Below are 19,037 nucleotides of genomic sequence, written 5' to 3'. Positions count from 1 at the left end.
CACAGAGACATGGGTGGAATGAGGGAGGGAACCAGGTGGGATGCTGTTATCCCAGGTTACAGGCTCTACAGGAAGGATAGGACAGGAGTATTATTTGGGGGTGGGGTGGCCCTCTACATCAAAGAGGAAGCATAGTGTCACATAATAAAATAGACAATGCAGAGGAGCTGATTCCTCTCTACAGAAGCACTGTGAATATCAATACCAGGGGTGAAGCGTAATACTTTAACAGTAGGAATATATTATAAGATCCCCTGACCCAAAGTGCACAAGAAGGATTCTGAGATGGAAAAAAGAAATTAGAGAGGCCAACAAAGAAAGCAAAAGTATGTAATACCACCATTAGTAATTAGTGGAAGTTTTAACGCTATCCCCACATAAACTGGAAAAATGCATGTTCAGGTCATGAAGTAAGGAGAGAGAACATTCCTGGATATGCCTAAATGACTGTGAAACTAGAGCCAGATGGTTGTAGAACCAACCAGGAAGAGAGGAGTGATCCACTAAGATCTAATTCTATGTAGGACCCAGGACCTGAATGCTTGCGGGAAGTCCAGTGTTGTTGAGCCGATAGGGAGGAACAGCGACCACAATGCTGTCAGATTCAGTATCTCTGCATCGCGAACAGAGTGACAACTACTAATGTAGTTACATTAAGCCTTCCAGAAAGGGAAATTTCTCAAAGATGAAAGGGGGATAGTCTGTGGGAAGCTGAAAGGAGGAAAATCAGGAGAGTCAAAATGTCAGGTTGCTTGGAGGAGTTATTTAAAAAACACAGTCTTAAAAGCTCAGCTGGAATGTGTTCCACTTGGGTTAGGAAAGGCAGGCCAGTCAAAAAGAAGCCACCATGGTTAACAAAGGGAGGTTGAAAATTGTGGAAAAAAAAGATGTCTTTTAGAAAATGGAAGTCCAACTTAACTGATGAAGAGATACCAGAGAACACAAATGGTGGCAATTTGAGTTAGCCAAAGAGAAGCAAGTTAGCTGTAAGGGAGGCCAAAAAGGATTATGAGGCAGCATGGCTAGAACATCAAGACTAGCAACAAACAGTTCTTCAAATTACATCAAAAGCAGGAAGCCAGCTAGGGAAGCGGTAGGCCCGTTAGATGATGAAGGAACAAAAGGTGTGCTAAAGATGACAGGGAGATTGCAGAGAAGCTGAATGAATTCTTTGCATCTGTCTTCACCCAAGAGGAGGAATTGCAGAGAAAATTCCTGCACCTGAACCAGACTTCTTAGGAGGTGAATCCAGGGAACTAAGCGAAGATAGTGTTGCTTGAACAAGGAAAAGAAGTTCTGGCAGCCATTGATAAAACTAAATGCTTCCACCAAAATCCCTGGCCCAGATTGCATTCATCCAAGAGTTCTTAAGAGCTCAAGAAGCATGAAATTGCTGATCTTCTCACATTAATATGCAACTTATCCCTGAAATCAGGCTCCATCCCTGAAGACTGGAAGATGGCCAATGTCGCACCAATCTTTAAGAAAGGGTCTAGGGGGACTGACCAACTGAAATTACAAGGCCAGTCAGTTTGACATCTGTTCCTGAAGTAAGAGATTAAGTAGAATCCTATCATTAAAAGATAAATTATAAAACATGTAGAAAAGCAAGACCTGCTGAGAAACCAGTCAGCATGGCTTTTGCGAGGGAGCAAATCCTGTCTTACTAAACTTACTAGAGTTCTTTGAGGGTGTAAACAGGCATGTGGATAAGGGGGAACCAGTGGACATTGTCTACTTGGATTTCCAAAAGGCTTTTGACAAAGTTCCTCACCAGAGACTGTTAAGAAAACTCAGCAATGAAGGAATAAGAGGGGAAGTCCTCCTATGGATTAAAAACTGGTTGAGGAACAGGAAACAAAGGGAAGTTCTCACAATGGAGAAATGTAAGGAGTGGTGTCCCCCAAGGATCCGTTTTGGGACCAGTGCTCTTTAACTTATTCATAAATGACCTGGAAGTAGGGGTGGGTAGTGTGGTGGCTAAGTTTGCAGATGATACCAAATTATGTAGGGTAGGGTGTTAAGAACCACAAAAAGATTCGCGAGAAGAGCTCAAGTGGACCTTGATAAATTAGGTGAGTGGGCTAAGAAATGGCAAATGCAGTTCAATGTAGCTAAATGTAAAGTGATGCACATAGGGGCAAAAAATCCAAACTTCACATACATGCAACAGGGGTCAGTGCTATCAGTCACAGACCAGGAAAGGGATTTGGGCGTCTTAGTTGATAGTTCCATGGGAATGTCAACTCAATGCATGGCAGCTGTGAAAAAAGGCAAACTCTATGCTGGGGATCATTAGGAAAGGAGTTGATAATAAAACTGCAAGGATTGTCATGCCCTTATATAAAGCAGTGAACAGTGGATAAACTGCACTTCGGAGTACTGTGTTCAGTTCTGGTCGCCACATCTCAAAAAAGGATATATGAAGAGATAGAAAAAGTGCAATTGCAATGAGGATGATTGAAGGATTGGAGCACCTTCCTTATGAGGAGAGGCTGCAGCGTTTGGGACTCTTTAGTTTGGAGAGGAGGCGGCTGAGGGATCTGATTGAAGTCTATAAAATTATTCATGGGGTAGAAAATGTTGACAGAGAGAAATTTTTCTCTCTTTCTCACAATACTAGAACCAGGGGGCATTCATTGAAAATGCTGGGGGGAAGAATTAGGACTAATAAAAGGAAACACTTCTTCCATAGCGTGTGATTGGTGTTTGGAATATGCTGCCACAGGAGGTGGTGATGGCCACTAACCTGGATAGCTTTAAAAAGGGCTTGGACAGATTTATGGAGGAGAAGTCAATCTATGGCTACCAATCTTGATCCTCCTTGATCTCAGATTGCAAATGCCTTAGCAGACCAGGTGCTGAGCAGCAGCAGCAGAAGGCCATTGCTTTCACATCCTGCATGTGAGCTCCCAAAGGCACCTGGTAGGCCACTGCAAGTAGCAGAATGCTGGACTAGATGGACTCTGGTCTGATCCATCCGGCTAGTTCTTATGTTCTTCTTATGTTCTTATGTTTTATTTTGAAAATACTAAGCTAGCTACTTTTTCCCATGGAATTTTTTCAAAACGTTTCCTGTTTGCAGTTTGGAGAGCAGGAAACATTTTATTTTTCCCGCCCAACTGCAAAGAGCTCTCACTTTTGTTTTTACCTCTCATGCCTGCTATTTTCTGCCTGTGCAGTTTGATTCTCAGTGCTGTGTTTTCTCCAGGGATGGTTCTTATGCCGGCATTGCATTTGGGCAACATTTCGCTGATTTAAGTACATGAATCAACTCAGCTTAGCCTGCTGATTTTGGCACAGTGTCAAACCCCCCCCCCCTTAAAATTTTTGGTGAGATATCTTTGAAACTTTGAAGACTTGATATGAGAATCCATGAGGTAGTTAGGGAAAAAGAACCGTTTTCACCTGAAACACTTTTTCCGATGCTGTGCAGGAGAAAAAAGCCAAAACAGTTCTTTTTAAAATGTTTGCAAGGTGTTTTAAATGTTCTGTGCAGAAAAAACTACTGGGAGTCTAGACATCCTAATAAAGTTTCAGGCCCACTCCTCATGGACCAATAATAGCGGTGCAAGCATGGTTGGGGGGAGAACTTTGCATGGCTTCCGCCCCCAAAACGAGGCTGCACTGTGCTATTTTCCCCCCAACCAGTGCTTTTGAAACTTGCTAAACTTGCAAGTTTTTTTCAAAAACACTGGCCATTCCACATGGGCCTCGCAAGCAGTGGTGCACCCCCAGGCCATTCGCATGGTGCCCTGCGAATGGCCCGGTGCCCCAGTGGCCCATGGGGCCGCGTTTGCATGGGCCCACCTGCAAAGATCCCCTCTTACCTTGTCTCCTGGCTGCTGTTGCACTGGAGAGGCCAGGGGACACTCCCCTGTGGCCATGGCGACACCTCTGAGGTCGAAGGCCAGGAGGCATGTCCCCTGGCCTCCACAGAGTGCTGGGACGAGGTAAGAGGGAACCTGCAGCGGCGTAGGGAAGCCGGCGTTTTCCAAAATACTCGCTCAGGAAAAAGCTGTTGTAAGGGGGTCAGGAAAATGCCGCTGTAGGGGGGAAATTCTGCTGCAGCTGTGCTCCAGAAGCGGCAGCTGTGTGAAGCTCTCCCCACAACAGCATTTTTATTGGCCCCACACTGGTCTTTATGGTCCCTGTGGAATGGGCCACCGTTTTGCACCCACTGCCAAGTGGATGGCCCCAGGTGGGAGGTGCTGCTTTTGGGCATGTCCTTTAAAAAAAACTTACTTTCTCTTCTGCACAGCTCCGCAGGAGAGGATGACCGGCCCTCTGACCCCCGAGGCATCGCCAGGGCTGCAAGGGCCTGCCCTCTCGTCCCTGTGGAGCTGCGCATGGAAGAGAAGATAAGTTTAAAAAACAAAGGACTTGCCTCCATGTGGAGGTGCATTCATGAGCTGCAGCAGCTCTGGGGCCACCTGATCACATATCCCAGTGTGTACCCACGTTCCCGGCCCATGCGGAAAGGGCCTCAGAGATGTAAAGGAGTGAGAGAGTGATTGATGCAAAGTGCAAGTCACTTCAGCAGAAGTTGTTGCTTCAGATTGTTGAGTTTATTGTAAATTATTTCTTGAAACCTTCAAGCTAAAGGGATATATAAGTAAACTTTTAATTTGCTGAATTTAACCTGGAATCCTACACTAATCATTTCCTCAGGACCACATAGTCCATCGAAACTGCTTTGAAGCTTGGATGCACTACTTTAGGAGGAAATAAAAAGGGGGTTGGCATTAAATTTCTGGTGGCAGTGATATATAGATATGGAGAGAAAGGAATAAATAAACATTATTATTTTACAAAGGCATAAGAGAATGGTCATGGCACCCTGGCATTTCCAGTAAAAGAATCTGGCAGAAGGTGATGTGGAAGACCTACACTTGAGGCTCTGGAGAGCTCCCGAGTAGACAATACTGAACTTGATGGATCACTAGTCCGATTCAGAATGAGGCATCTTCATGTGTGTGGATGTCTAGCTTGCACTGGGGGACTGTAAAGCAAAGTGGACCCCATGTTGTGTAATTTATTTAATGTTCCCTGAAATTCATGGATGTACTCTCCTCTTCCCTTGCTGTTCACCTGTGAAAAATCTTGTAGCCTTTCAGTGAATTGTGAGGGCAATATCTTGACAAGGTGTTTGGGCTCTCCTGGAGCACAATAAGAGCAGCGTGAGGTGACTTTTCTTTTGACCAAGAATGGTTTCTTACTATCAATATCATTGTTCTGCTGGTGGTAATTAACTCCTGCCTGCCCAGCTTCATTATTACACCATGGCAATAGCTGCATTTAAGTGCTTCCTTGACCACCACTTATCTCCTAAAGTAATAACATTGTTATTCCCTTATCATGTGGAATTTGGTCATGTATATAAGTTGGGAGGTGCGAGGAGTTTTTTATTCCAAGTGTTGAGGAAAAGAAGTGCGAGAATATCATAAAATAAATCTTTTCTGCAAACTGCCCAACAATTATTAGTTCAGGGTAAAAAAATATTCTCTTCAGGACTTAAATATTCTTAGTAGCAGAACAATTGTTTTCCACACTCCAAAACAGCTTCATGTGACTTTGTATTCACATTCTACAGTTCAGTAATAATAGGTTTTTAATACTTTTCGGGGGGATTTTTGGCAGTTGCCCATCCCAGGGGCTCAAAACATATACAGGTACACACACGCACCCACACCCATATACACTCTGAGGGAGCCTACCATATTTCCCCCAAAGATATGAATAATTTTATCAAGCACATTCCTTTAACATGTTGGAACCTGGAAAATGCATCGCTGATGGTCCTCTACATTTAACACCTGACAGTCCCTGCCTTCTAACACCAAATATCCTGCTAACATTCTGGAAATCCCCCTTCAGCTTCACTGCAGACCCTGGATGAGATTGCAAGTTTAAGGGGAAAGGCCACAATGATGTACAGCTGTTACTTTACAGACTTTTGAGGTTTGATCTTGCTGATTATGGCTTTGCCACCCAGATATTCTCCAGGTACAAGATAAGTCCTAAAAAAATCCCCATCGCATTTTCTAGTCTACGGAGTTGATATTGGCATTCAGAAGCGCACAGTATAGCCTCTTGAGACTATATGAATTTGAGAATTACATAGAAGAAACTTGATTGCTTGCTGCCTGGCCCAATAAACTAAAATCAAATCAAATTTTAAAAATCTCCTTCCTGTTCACAGGTGCTTTAATTCCTGTTAGGTTAATTTTTATATAAAGGAATCTTGTTTGTTTGTGTTGCATGTGCAGTTTCAAATGTTAAGAATGTCCACCTGAGGAATGAATTTGATCAAATTAGTATTTAGAACTTCAACCTTACCCTGTCTCATGAAAAGATTGTAAAGTAGTGTGGATTCTCTTTTAAGATTAAATAACATTACTTATGTGTTGGCTTCATCCGAACCATTACTGTCTGCACTGTTAAACATAGCACTTTGATTTAAAAAGTTTTTTACATTTCTCCTGACGATTATTAGCAACACTTTTCGTTTTCTACAGTTGCATATGTCATTTTGTTTCCTGCAGCAGCATGGAGTCTACAAAATGGTTGACACAACTGTAGAAAACCGAAAGTGTTGCTAATATTCGTCTGGAGCAATATAAATGCTCTTTTATCAAAGTGCTATGTTTAACAACACAGAGAATAATGGTTTTTGATGAAGCTGGTGCATAAGTAACATTCTTTAATGCTAAAAGAGAATCTCACAGGAGTGGGGACAGGAAGATATGACAGTTTGATCCACATCTCCAGTCAACATTTAATGAGAAAGGGTATAAATGCAGAACTCTGCTAGCTGTGCTGCTGGATTTCCATGTGTGTGGAACGGGTACACTTTACCCAGCCTTGGGGATCTAGTTGGGCCTTTCCCTGACTGAAGCGCATTAGCCTATAATCTATTTATGACATTCCAGGAAAAAGACATTTTTCTTCCATGATTCAGAAGAGTATATGTGATCATGCATGCATGTGTGGGTTGCAAGTTCTTGCTAGACTCAGATAAATGATACTTGGGCCTTGCTTCTTTATTATTGCTGCTGCTTCAGATTCTGCCTTTTTTCAGCTCCATGTGGTGGTGTGGGCGGGATTGGACATTTTATTTATTCATGCCAGAAATGTCTACTGACAGATTTCTGTCAGCAAAGCATGGCTTTTCTGCCTCCCCCCTCTTGCTGCAGCCCAAAGTGTCCCCTGAAATGCTGCTCGTGGGCACAGAGGACCCCCCCAGGAACAACATGGGGGGGTATTTCCACCAGAGGAAGGAATTAGTGAAAATTACTCTTTTGCTCACATAGAAATAATAGGTGGGGTCCAGCCCTAAATATTCTATACTTTGACATCTTATTCATGCCTGTAGAACTCTATAATGTTCTGAAACAATATATTTATGTAGAAAGGGGGAATGAAAATGAGATATAGGTTCAAAATACAAATATTCTACACTTTCTACTGTAAGACCTCTTTACGGATGAGGCATAGTTGTAAAATATTCTTTCCAGTGTGATCGCTACAAAAATGAATTAGATTTACCCAGACGGAGAACTTTGAGGGCTGGAGTCTGAAGCATCAAAGTGAATGCAAGCTAGGCTTATTTTTCATATGTTTTTTATTGTGGTTAAACAAGTGTTTTAAGACTTTAAAAGTAGCTTGTTAGTGTTCATGTGGATATAATTTAACTGTCTTTTTTCCTCACATATTTGCATTTTGACATTTTAAAAGAATGAAACAGCATGAAAATAAACAAAAGAGGGGAATGAGACCATAAAACAAAATGCAACTGCTTTCAGAAAAGCCAGTTGCAATACTGCAGATTGCAGTGAAATATTACCATATTTTTATTAATGTAGAACAATATAAAGAAGAAAAATGAAGATGTGCAGTAATTCAAACAATACAACAAAACACTGAAAGTATTAAAATTGTATCATTCCACATGTACCAACACAAATTGACTGTACGATTAATATTATTAATTCAGCACTGAGCTAGGCAAGCTGAAGTCCTTGACTTTAAATGGCTTTAAGTATTGGTACAACCATTGTAACGTTTCAGCCTTACTGGGGTGGCAATCACCATCAATATCTATGGCAATAAAAAAGACTAATAAAAATGAGTGGAAAGGTAGATGATGCAAGTGGAATTAAGACTGGGCTGGATACAGCTTCCATAGTAGGATGTAATACTACAACCTGTTATACAGCAGGTAGAAAAAAGAATGCAGCTATCTAAAATAATATCCAGAAGTATTTGTGCTTGACTTAAGGCACCTATGGTGCATTCTTTACAACTATACAGTTTGTTACCCAGCTTTAACAGGTTGTGAATATATTTTTTAGGGAATCTTCACCAGCTGCTAAGAGTGTAACAGCACACAAATATCTTTAAAGTAGCGATGGGGAAAATAACTCGGCTTGGCAATGTGAGAGGCAGGCTGGGAGGGGATCTTTTTAGACTATGTATACCAGAAACGGATTGAAACGTATCTGCAGAGAATTCACAAAAGACCAAATTGTAGTTTAAGTATTTTTATATAAATTTTGTTGCAAGCAATCACACAGTAAGACGTCAAGGCACATACACACAATTCCTAAGTATATAGATAGGGAGGAAAAGATAGATGGAATGATAGAGTGGGATTTGGGGAAGCAGGGGACTTATACGTTACCTAAATCAGCTGATGAGGATCTAGAAGAAGGCAAAGGATTTCTATGCCAGCATAGGAACCCAATGTGAAGGACGATATCGTGTCTCACACCAACGTGACAAAGAGAGGTTCAAGCTAGTAATGAGCACTGAGGCTCTGGTGAGCAGTATTTTTATAGGGTGGATCGCTAGTTTGGTGGGAACTTCAAGCTTAGGTTTTGTTTTTCTGAAACTGCTTGGGATTTCCATGCTGGACTTGCGGGGCTTGAACTAATTAACAGCTCTATCTATTGTTCTAAACCCCGGGACAATGGGGCCAATTGGTCCTAGATTATATCAGTGATGCCATGAATGGTTTATGCAGAGATGCTTCCTCAAGTCTCTGCCTTAGGTATTCAGATTTAGCTGAGGCTTGAGTGATTTAGGAGGAGGAGGAGTAGTTTGGATTTATATCCCCCCTTTCTCTCCTGTAGGAGACTCAAAGGGACTTAAAATCTCCTTGCCCTTCCCCCATCACAACAAACACCCTGTGAAGTAGGTGGGGCTGAGAGAGCTCCAAGAAGCTGTGACTAGCCCAAGGTCACCCAGCTGGTGTGTTTGAATTCCCCAGATAAGCTTCCACAGCTCAGGCAGCAGAGCGGAGAATCAAACCCAGTTCCTCCAGATTAGATATACGAGCTTTTAACCTCCTACGCCAATTGGTCCTAGATTATATCAGTGATACCATGAATGGTTTATGCAGAGATGCTTCCTCAAGTCTCTGCCTTAGGTATTCAGATTTAGCTGAGGCTTGAGTGATTTAGGAAAGGATTTTGTTGTTAGGGAGATCATATCTGAAAGGTGGTGGAAATGCAAGAAAGAAGCAATTGTTTAGGAAATGTTTTCTCAAGAGCATAGTGGCTTCCAAAAGCATCTTATCGCGGTGTGGTGTTCAGGAGATGTGCAGATTCCATTATGTCAGTGGAGTACTCTGGTAGGGTGAGATAATGAAAGATACATGTCCTTGTTATGAGACGTCCAGATAGTATTGCCTGGAGTAACTCATAGATTAAATTTCTGCAAACAGGCTATTTTGCCTTAGGCTTGCTCTTGGCTGGGACACTCTGCTATCCACCCATATAAACAAGGAAACTGGCATTTTGCAGCACACAGTATGAGAAATAATATGAACTTCAGTATTTTATAAGGCAGGGGATGAAGGCCAGGGTTACAAGTTGTGCCTGGCTTTTTGTGTAACAGGTCCTGAATAAAACAAAGACATCTGAGTCCTGCTTTGGCTTGTTTTATTATTTTCAGAACTCACTTTAGACATTTCTTTGCAGTTGAGAACAGTCTAAGCATAATTTTGCAAGCATTGGACAATTATCCAGACAAAGACACAGCAGTGTCCTGTTTCTACGTTATTGATGCTGTTTGTTTGTATATGGTACATGAAAAGTGTTACATAATTAAATTGAAGAACAAGAGTTGGATTTATATCCCCCCTTTCTCTCCTGTAAAGAGACTCAAAGGGGCTGACAAACTCCTTTCCCTTCCCCCACACAACAAACACCCTGTGAGGTAGGTGGGGCTGAGAGAGCTCAGAGCTGTGACTAGCCCAAGGTCACCCAGCTGGCGTATGTTGGAGTGCACACACAGGCTAAACTGAATTCCCCAGATAAGCCTCCACAGCTCAAGCGGCAGAGCAGGGAATCAAACCCTATTCCTCCAGATTATAGTGCAACTGCTCTTAACCACTACGCCACTGCTTAAGGATTCTTTACTTGATCATCTGGACACTTGTTTATGTCATTTGAAATCCTGTCCAGGCTTTTCTAGTAATATGCAAAGGTTGCACACGGGTTGTCATATCTTTCTACCTAACTCTGGAAACACTGAGCATCACCTTTTTGATTTATCTTTTATTGCGGTAGCTGTTCTGATAGGAAAATACTTGTTTCTACTCATATGGAAAATATAATTTTAATCATAGACCTAATTGATGAGGTATTGAAATCTTTGGCTGGATTTCTCCTAGTGTTACCCCCTTCTAAGCCCATTGTCTTCAGCAGTTTTTGAGGATGTGGCTCTGCTTTGGACTGCCTTGGTAGTCTTGTAACAGGTTGGTTCCATATGCTCTTTTTATATACTGTTGTAAGGTTTAAATTTAGGGTAATAATCTGATGCTTGGATTTTGTTTAATGTTCACTTTAGTCCATTCTTACAATTATCCTGTTTAAAGTGCTTGGCAAGTTTTAATCCTGAGAATGTTTTAATCTTTGATTTTTCTGTTGTTTACAATATTATATATTTAATTGCTTAGAATTCCCCATTTACCCTCTCGGTGTTTTAGTAAACTGGCTACACAGAATCACAGCCTGTGGCATATATTCTATTTTTGTTTTGCTATTAATGTATTGCTTAGAAAGGAGACAGTTCGAAATTAAAAGCAGTGGCTGTTGAAACTGGCTGTGCATTCGTAAGCAGTCTTAACAATCACCATGGGTCACACCTTCATGATCAATGTTAAAAATAATAAATGCTTTCAGATCTCCGGCTTTGAATAATATCTTGCTTTTGTATTTTGACAGACTTTTTCCTTTTTATGTGTTGTGTTTTATAGTTATTCATTTTCTTACTGGTCTTGTGTTAAATTGTCACAGATGTAGACTTCAACTTGCATGCTTGCGAAGTGAATCAGTGGCAACATCTGTTCCCCCAGAGGCATGGGTGCATCTGTCAAAAACCACCCACATTGTTTCTTCTACCTATGAAAGTTGGTATTTCCTGACCTGTTGTCCTAGAAGCAAATTTACTGAGAGGGGAAAGTTGCTGGATTCCAGAAATATTACAATGATTGCTTTACTCCCCCCAAATTAGCACATCATGGCCCATTAGAGTTGTTTCACACATACATGTGTGTTGAAAACATGTCTTTTGCAATGATTGATGACACATTTGGAGGCTATTCTGCGCAGGAGTTTCTGCATACTGAGACCACTGAAACTGCGCAGTTTCACCTACAGTGATACGTATAAGTATATATATATATTCCTTCACAGATATCAAGGCCCTTTATAACTAAAATTTAGATGGAAGTTGAAATTAAGGCTTTTCTCTGTTTTGATTAAGGAAAATATTATTACCACTTGCATTTAAAAAACATTTCTTATACAGGTTGTGGTGGGTTTTCCGGGCTGTGTGGCCATGGTCTGATGGATCTTGTTCCTAACGTTTCGCCTGCATCTGTGGCTGGCATCTTCAGAGTTGTATCACAGAGGGAAACACTGTGTAACAGACTTCCCTCTATGATACACCTCTGACGATGCCAGCCACAGATGCAGGCGAAGCGTTAGTAACAAGATCCACCAGACCACGGCCACACAGCCTGGAAAACCCACCACAACCAGTTTAATCCGTCTACGAAAGCCTCCGACAATTTCTTATACAGGCTATCTAGAAAATCTGTAATAGCAGAAATATTCCTAAACTTTTAAACTTTGTTCAGTTGTCTCTAATTTTTATATCACATTAAACATATGCTATCTTTAGATTTCTTTTAATTTTTAATAAATCAATCATACACCCCATTGTAGGATATGACTATATATGTTTTTAAGGCCTTTGTGGGAGGGAATGTTTTGAGAATGTTGCTAGTTTTTGGCGGCAACATCTGGCAAATTAAACCTGGGCTTTTGGGAAATGAAAATGAAGATGAAAATCAGCAACGAAAAGGGAATCAAAGAGAAACAGCCACAATTTGGGACTTATAATGAGTGTGTAAGTGTATTCAGAAAAAATAGGCATCTTTAATGTTTCTGATTGTTATCTCTTCCAAAGCTGGAGTCAGGGAAGAGACAAAAGTAAAGAGGCCCAACTAATCAAAATGTGTATTTACAATTTAAAGAATGAAGAATTAATCCCCTTTCTAAACATCAACATGGATTTCTTCCTCAAAATCCCAGCTCCAAATAATCCCTTCTACAAAGTCTTAGCTCAGTTCTGTGGTTCTCTTGCCAGACTCAGACTTGCTGGACTTAATCCTGATATGAATTAAGCCTCACACAACTGCTTACATTGCCCTTTTGTTTACAAAGGGCCTGGCCTTTGGACTCCCTTTCCTGACCTAATTTTGGGTAGCAACCCGCTTGTAGCAGAGATCTGGGTTTTCTTTCTCTTATCTCTATAAAACACCATGAATATGACAATATTGTAGAAATAAACGTTAGTAATAATATTATTTTCTATATACATAGGAATGTAACAGTGTAAATTTACTAGCAGAACATATCAAAAAGCAAAGTGAGGTAAGGTGTTGAAGTGATCCATTTTGACAAAAACACAGGTAAGATTTTACACCAGGCGATTCCAACCTTGCTGAAGCTGTAGACACTTCTGGAACTCTGAAAACAAGTAATGAGTGGCACTACAAAATAGCCACCATAGAAGGTGAATCAAGTTACAAATCATGTGTAACAAATCAAGTATTTGCTAAGCTAGCAGGAAACCAGGTGGGGCATGGGCACAGGAAGACAGTAGGTAATGATGGTGTGATGTCACTTCTGGGAAAACCCAGAAGATGTCATGTTTCTAAAGACATTGCTGGAAACACTACACTAAAACCATAGAATTTTTAACATTTCTTAGAGCAGATAGATAGACATGAATCAAAGAACATGAAAATCACTGCAGACTAATTCAGCTGGAAAAATCAGCAATAGCAGAACACATAAACCAAGCTAAGCACAGAATATTATTTGAAAACACAGAAATTCTGGACCCCTCTGACAACCGCTATGTCAGACTACACAGAGAAGTCATTGAAATCCACAAGCACATGGACAATTTCAACAGAAAGGAAGAAACCATGAAAATGAACAAAAGTTGGCTACCAGTACTGAAAAACACTGGAATCAAGACAGTGACTAATGAACACCACCCAGACACAGGATTTCTCCAGGCAGTAAGCAATCAAAGGGAGCAAAGGCCAGGCTACTACTATGCAGATGCCCGCACGAACAGATTATGCTCTCTTCATGGTTACTCACATGCTAAAATGGGTGGATCCCACTCAACATATGCAAATCAAGCTTGCTAATTGCGCCCTTTACACTTCTTAAAACAGGCAAATGGTTCTTTCTCTTACCCTGGACATTCCATAGGTATATACATACTCCACTTGCTTTACTACCATCAGATCATCTGAAGATGCCAGCCACAGATGCAGGCGAAACATCAGGAGAAAATGCTACTAGAACACGGCCATACAGCCCAGAAACCACACAACACACCAGTGATTCCGGCCATGAAAGCCTTCGACAATACACCTTGAGTCTCTTTCCAGGAGAGAAAGATAAGGTATAAATTCAAACTGTTCTTCTAATAATGACTGATGGAAGGAATTGTGTGGCAACTAGCTGGGAGAAGTTGGGGGGCCAAGGACAGACTCACTGGGTTTATGCCAATGTGCAATGTCACTTCCAGTTTTGCATAGGAGGTGACTTAATGACATCACCTGACACAATAACATCACTCCAGTTTTGTACTGGAATTGATGTTGTATGTCAGTGTGACACCAACACATTTCTCCCCTGCTGGCCTCTGTCCTAAAAATTAGTGTGGATGAAGGCTGAACTATGTTCCTTCTGCATATATATGAGAAAGAATTCATGTATATGTTTAAGTAAGCACGAGAGATCTTAAAGATTAACTATAAATATATATTATAAAATAAATCGATAGGAAACAGTGGCAAAGCCACCAGGAGAAAGTGGGGTGCACGACGCACCGGGCACACCATTTCTAGTCACATGGGGGGTGGAAAAATCCCCCAGGCCCCCTCCCCCCTGTGGTGCCCCCCGCAGTGCACCACCCCACTTACTTTTAGGAATGGAGCAGGCCAGAAGCCTGCCTGCATTGCCTGGGCCTGGTGGGAACTATATTCCCACCAAACGCAGGCAGGCTTCCGGCCTTCTTCTCCGGCCTGCTCCTTTCCTAAAAGTAAGAGGTGGAGGTGAAGGATGCTCCCGAGGGGGGAGCGCCCGTGAAAGGCAGTGGGAGTGCCGTGTGGGGCCTTGGGGAGTGCCTTGGCGGGGTGTGTGCGGGGGGGAGCCAGAGTGTGCACCGGGCGCACTCTGGTCTAGCTACGCCTCTGATAGGAAACCCCTTATTTCATCCCACTTTCATATTCACTCTTTCATTCTTTTCACCATAGTCCTAGACATATTTTCTTGGAAGCAAGAAATCCCACTGATTTGAATGCAACTTTTATATAAGTACATGTACTTTTGAAACATCACAAAAGGGAAAAGAAAGGAAGGGAAGTGCTGTAGCTTCACTTTGTGCCCTGGCAGAAAAAGTAACTAAATCACATCCTACTGTTCTCTGCATAGTGAGATATGTCAGGAGCCTGAGGAGCTACATAACTGATGTTTTCATCTTAAGTATAGATTTAAGATCACCAGTAAAATGCAGACAGTTTTCACAGTAATATAATACAGTTGCACTCTATAGATTTGAGGCCATCCCCTGCTCACATTTCCTACTGCTGCTATGACTGGCAGCAGGAGACAAACAAACTGATGTTACTTCCAGAGAAAACTGCAGTAATCCTCTCTAGAAATTGGTGGCAATTCTGGTGACTCCTAGAGAGGACTGATGTCATCACTGGTGACCCCCCATGTTCTCCCCACTCCATGTTTTGCTGGTTACCAGGTCAAGCTTAGCAACCTTACTGTAGAATGTTTTTTTTTAAAAAAAAGGCCATCAAGGGATACTTTTAAGTGTCAGTTGAAAAACTTTGGAAGGCAGCTTTTTGTGGCCTTAAAAAACAAAAACGCTGATTAGGCTTTATCATTGCCACCAGGTGGAAGTTTTTTTCTCCCTCTGAGCTAACTCTATCCACAACTTTTTCTGTAATCTTATGAATGTTCCTATAGTTCCTATAGCTTTTTGACAAAGGGTGGAAAACAGATCAAGGTGGTTCTGCAATAAAATCATGTTCTTTTTATCGACACAAAATCCATTAGAACATCTAAGGTAAATAAATATCAAGGGAAAGCACAACCAGCTGATCCTTAGAACTTTACCTTCTCTGGCAGGTTCTAAACAACTAAGTTTCATTTATCCTAGCTCTGCTTCTTTATCTGATCCACAGTAGTACTGCTGGGGGGCATGTGGGGGAGGACTGGAGCTCCGGGGGCCCCTTCTTAGAGATGCACAGCGAGGCAGTGCTCCCCCTCACAACTATACCCCTCCCAAACTTCAAGGAGTTCAGGCAGGGGCACAACTGAACACAAACAAGCAGGGCTCGCTCCACCCCCACATGGAGATTAGGAGTGGGACCAGCTGGGCTCACCCTGCCCCCATCGCCACATGCAGATCAGGAGTGGGGTCAGCCAGCTCACCCCTCCTCTGATCCCCATAACTAGGAGTGGCAAGGGCCCATGTGAGCCTGACCTCAACCAGGCTTGGCTCAAGCTATAAGTTCCTGACCTTAAAGCAGAGATGGAGTGGCAAGGGCCCATGTGAGCCTGACCTCAACCAGGCTTGGCTCAAGCTATAAGTTCCTGACCTTAAAGCAGAGATGGAAAGAGGGGTGAATTTGCTAGTAACAATTAGGTTGTTTACAAGACTGGAACCGCAGTGGATTTTTTCCTATCTATATATGAATTTCCCACATGGGCCCTCTGCTTGTGGATACTTAAAGCTGTAGAAAGAGGGCATACTCACAGAGATATTTTTTAAAACTTGGGGTAATCCCCAAATTTGCAGAAAAATCTGAAAACTTAAAAATAAATCAGGGGTTTTAGATACCCCTATTTTAAAAAAAACATTGTATGAGTATGTTGCACAATGCTCTTTTATCTTGAAGTGGTTTGGCTGCAGAGATCCATGCCATAACTGGAGGACCTGAGGGTGAGGAGAGCCTTGCTGTCTGGAGCAGCTGTAGGAGGGCAGACCAGGCCTCCCCCCCCCCCCACAGGCCCGCTCTTACCAGCTCACTCAAAGTTGCTCTGGGCAGGTGGGCTAATGGGTGGGCGGACAAGTGAGTGGGCATGGCCTCTCCCCATCTTGATGCTTCTCTGGAAGCTGCTCCAGGCAAGCAAGCAGGTGAGTGAAGTGACAGGCAAGCCCTGGAAACTCTATACCCTATTTCCACCCCCTCCTGGATGTTGGGAATCCTAATGTTGGGAGCCTTGTTTTTAAGGCATCTCAGGACAACTCCTATCCTTGTGTAAACCTTATGGAAAAATTCTCCAGTACAAGAATTACTGTGCTGTGCTGTTCTCATTCATTGCAATGAGATTTTCTTGCAGAGGAAAAAATCACCAGAGATTATGCCTCTAAGGGGCATTTAATTGGCTCCTTTATTACACTACATTTTCATTCATCCATGCAAAACACAAGGGATAATTTCTAAAAATGTTCAGAACAGGTAAAAGCAAATCTGTCTGTCACCACAGATAGAAATGCTTTTAAAATTCTTTCCAGAACATGAGGAAAGGCAAGTGCGAAGCAGGATATCCTTAGCACAACACTTGTTCTAACGGATATGGAAAGAGGCTTTGTTTATAACGGTTAAAAACACAATTTTTATGTTAATAAAAGAAATAGTATCATCACAGAAAGTTGCTGATTGTGAAACATTATTATTATTGACCTAGCTGGGTTTGTTTCCATTGTCTGAGTCACAGAAACTAATTGATTTGCGATTGCCTATCAGTATATTGTGTGGCTGTAGTGGCAAGAACTCATGTCAGATGAGCTTCCACTAGAAATCTGCACTGGAGGAGTTTGATTCAGTTTCCTTTATTGCTTTCCATTATTTTACAGGTCAGGATTCCATGTTTTTCCTGAAGTTTTGATGCATATTTTACGATTTTAAGGTAACAAATACAGGATATGTTGATATTACTGCGTGTAAAATATACCTTTAAATGATGGATAAAATTAAAATATTTCATTATTGTTTTGATGTTTATTATATAGCTATTATTGCTATCTGGATATAATGTTTATATGGATAGATACAAAAGTTTCTGAATTGTTTCTTCCCACCCCCACCCCCAATACATTCTGTTTATAATCATTAGATTATTACAGCATTGCTAAAGCTAGGGAATTGTATCAATCATTATGCATTGATCCAATAAGGAACTAATTTTCCCATCATCATAATTCAATAAGAAATTATGATTTCAGTCTGATTTTAACCATATCTCCTTAAAAGTAAATCCCACAAAAGTAAAGAAGACATTCATAGTATTGCAATTGGTCCTGTTTTATTTGCTTGAAAGTAACTCCTTTGTCAGTTCCATATGACTTACATCTGAATGTTCAAAGGATTGTTGTGTAGCTTTAATCCTGCAACCTAGCAACTAGATACTACTGATCTTTTACAGTCATTCAACCATCTTGCCTCAGATGGTACAAGAATTGTCTGGATTTCGCAACACCAGTAAATCCAAAAGTCCTGCAGACACTGGTAGGAAGATGTCTGTCTCTCAGTTCAAGCAGTTCAATCTGTCTCTCAGTTCAAGTGACTTTCTGCCACAGTGTAGCATTGCACTGAGAGAAAAGCAACTTCCAATAAGTGGTACCAATGGCTCTAAATGCTTCAGCATCATTTCCACAATTGAGGTTTGTTTCTGGTGCAACAATGTCTAAGTGATGAGCAGACTCTTTAGCTTACTTAAACTGGAGTGCTGAATCTTAGCTCTGGGAAACCTGAAGTATTAAATCTATCCATGAGCAAGTTCCATAGTAGGACTTATTTCAAAATAAACTTGTTTAAGAGCTACCCAGCACATTTCCTCATAATTCCTCAGTGGCATGTTTTGCTTAATGTGTGCCATTCTGATTTCTACAATCAGTCATGTAATATTATTAGTCTTGAGGATAGCATAGTGTCTGGGAACAGTTGCTGTAATGTTAGTTGCTGTAATGTTTAAAGTTCTTAAAAATATGATCTCCTACTGCCATTCTAAGTGGAGTTACACCTTTCTAAATCTATTGAAATTAATGCGCTGAGAAGAATGACACATGTTCAAGTTTGGACAAATAAATTGCGAGCCTTACCTGTATATAGAGGACATTCTAAAGCAGTCCTTTGGTTTATTAAAAGAGCTGTGTTATACCTGGATGTTTAAATTTGGACCTTCCTTATAAACATAATTTGAATCTGCTTGCTTCTTGACAGATTTGTTTATTTGTACTTTTGGAGGCAGAGAAATGGTGTGATCTTTGAGAAAGTGAGATAATTGATGATTTGTTTGTTTGTAGTTGCCTCCTTTCTATGACCTGGCAATAACTGTCTTTTAATGTTATGTTGATGATTGTATTACTCATCCCTTCTGCAGAAATGGGTAGAAACATTAAGAGAGGACCCAATCCTT

Source organism: Sphaerodactylus townsendi, linkage group LG09 (assembly GCF_021028975.2).
Source record: "Sphaerodactylus townsendi isolate TG3544 linkage group LG09, MPM_Stown_v2.3, whole genome shotgun sequence".
Taxonomy (NCBI): domain Eukaryota; kingdom Metazoa; phylum Chordata; class Lepidosauria; order Squamata; family Sphaerodactylidae; genus Sphaerodactylus; species Sphaerodactylus townsendi.
Note: the sequence above shows the minus strand (reverse complement) of the source record.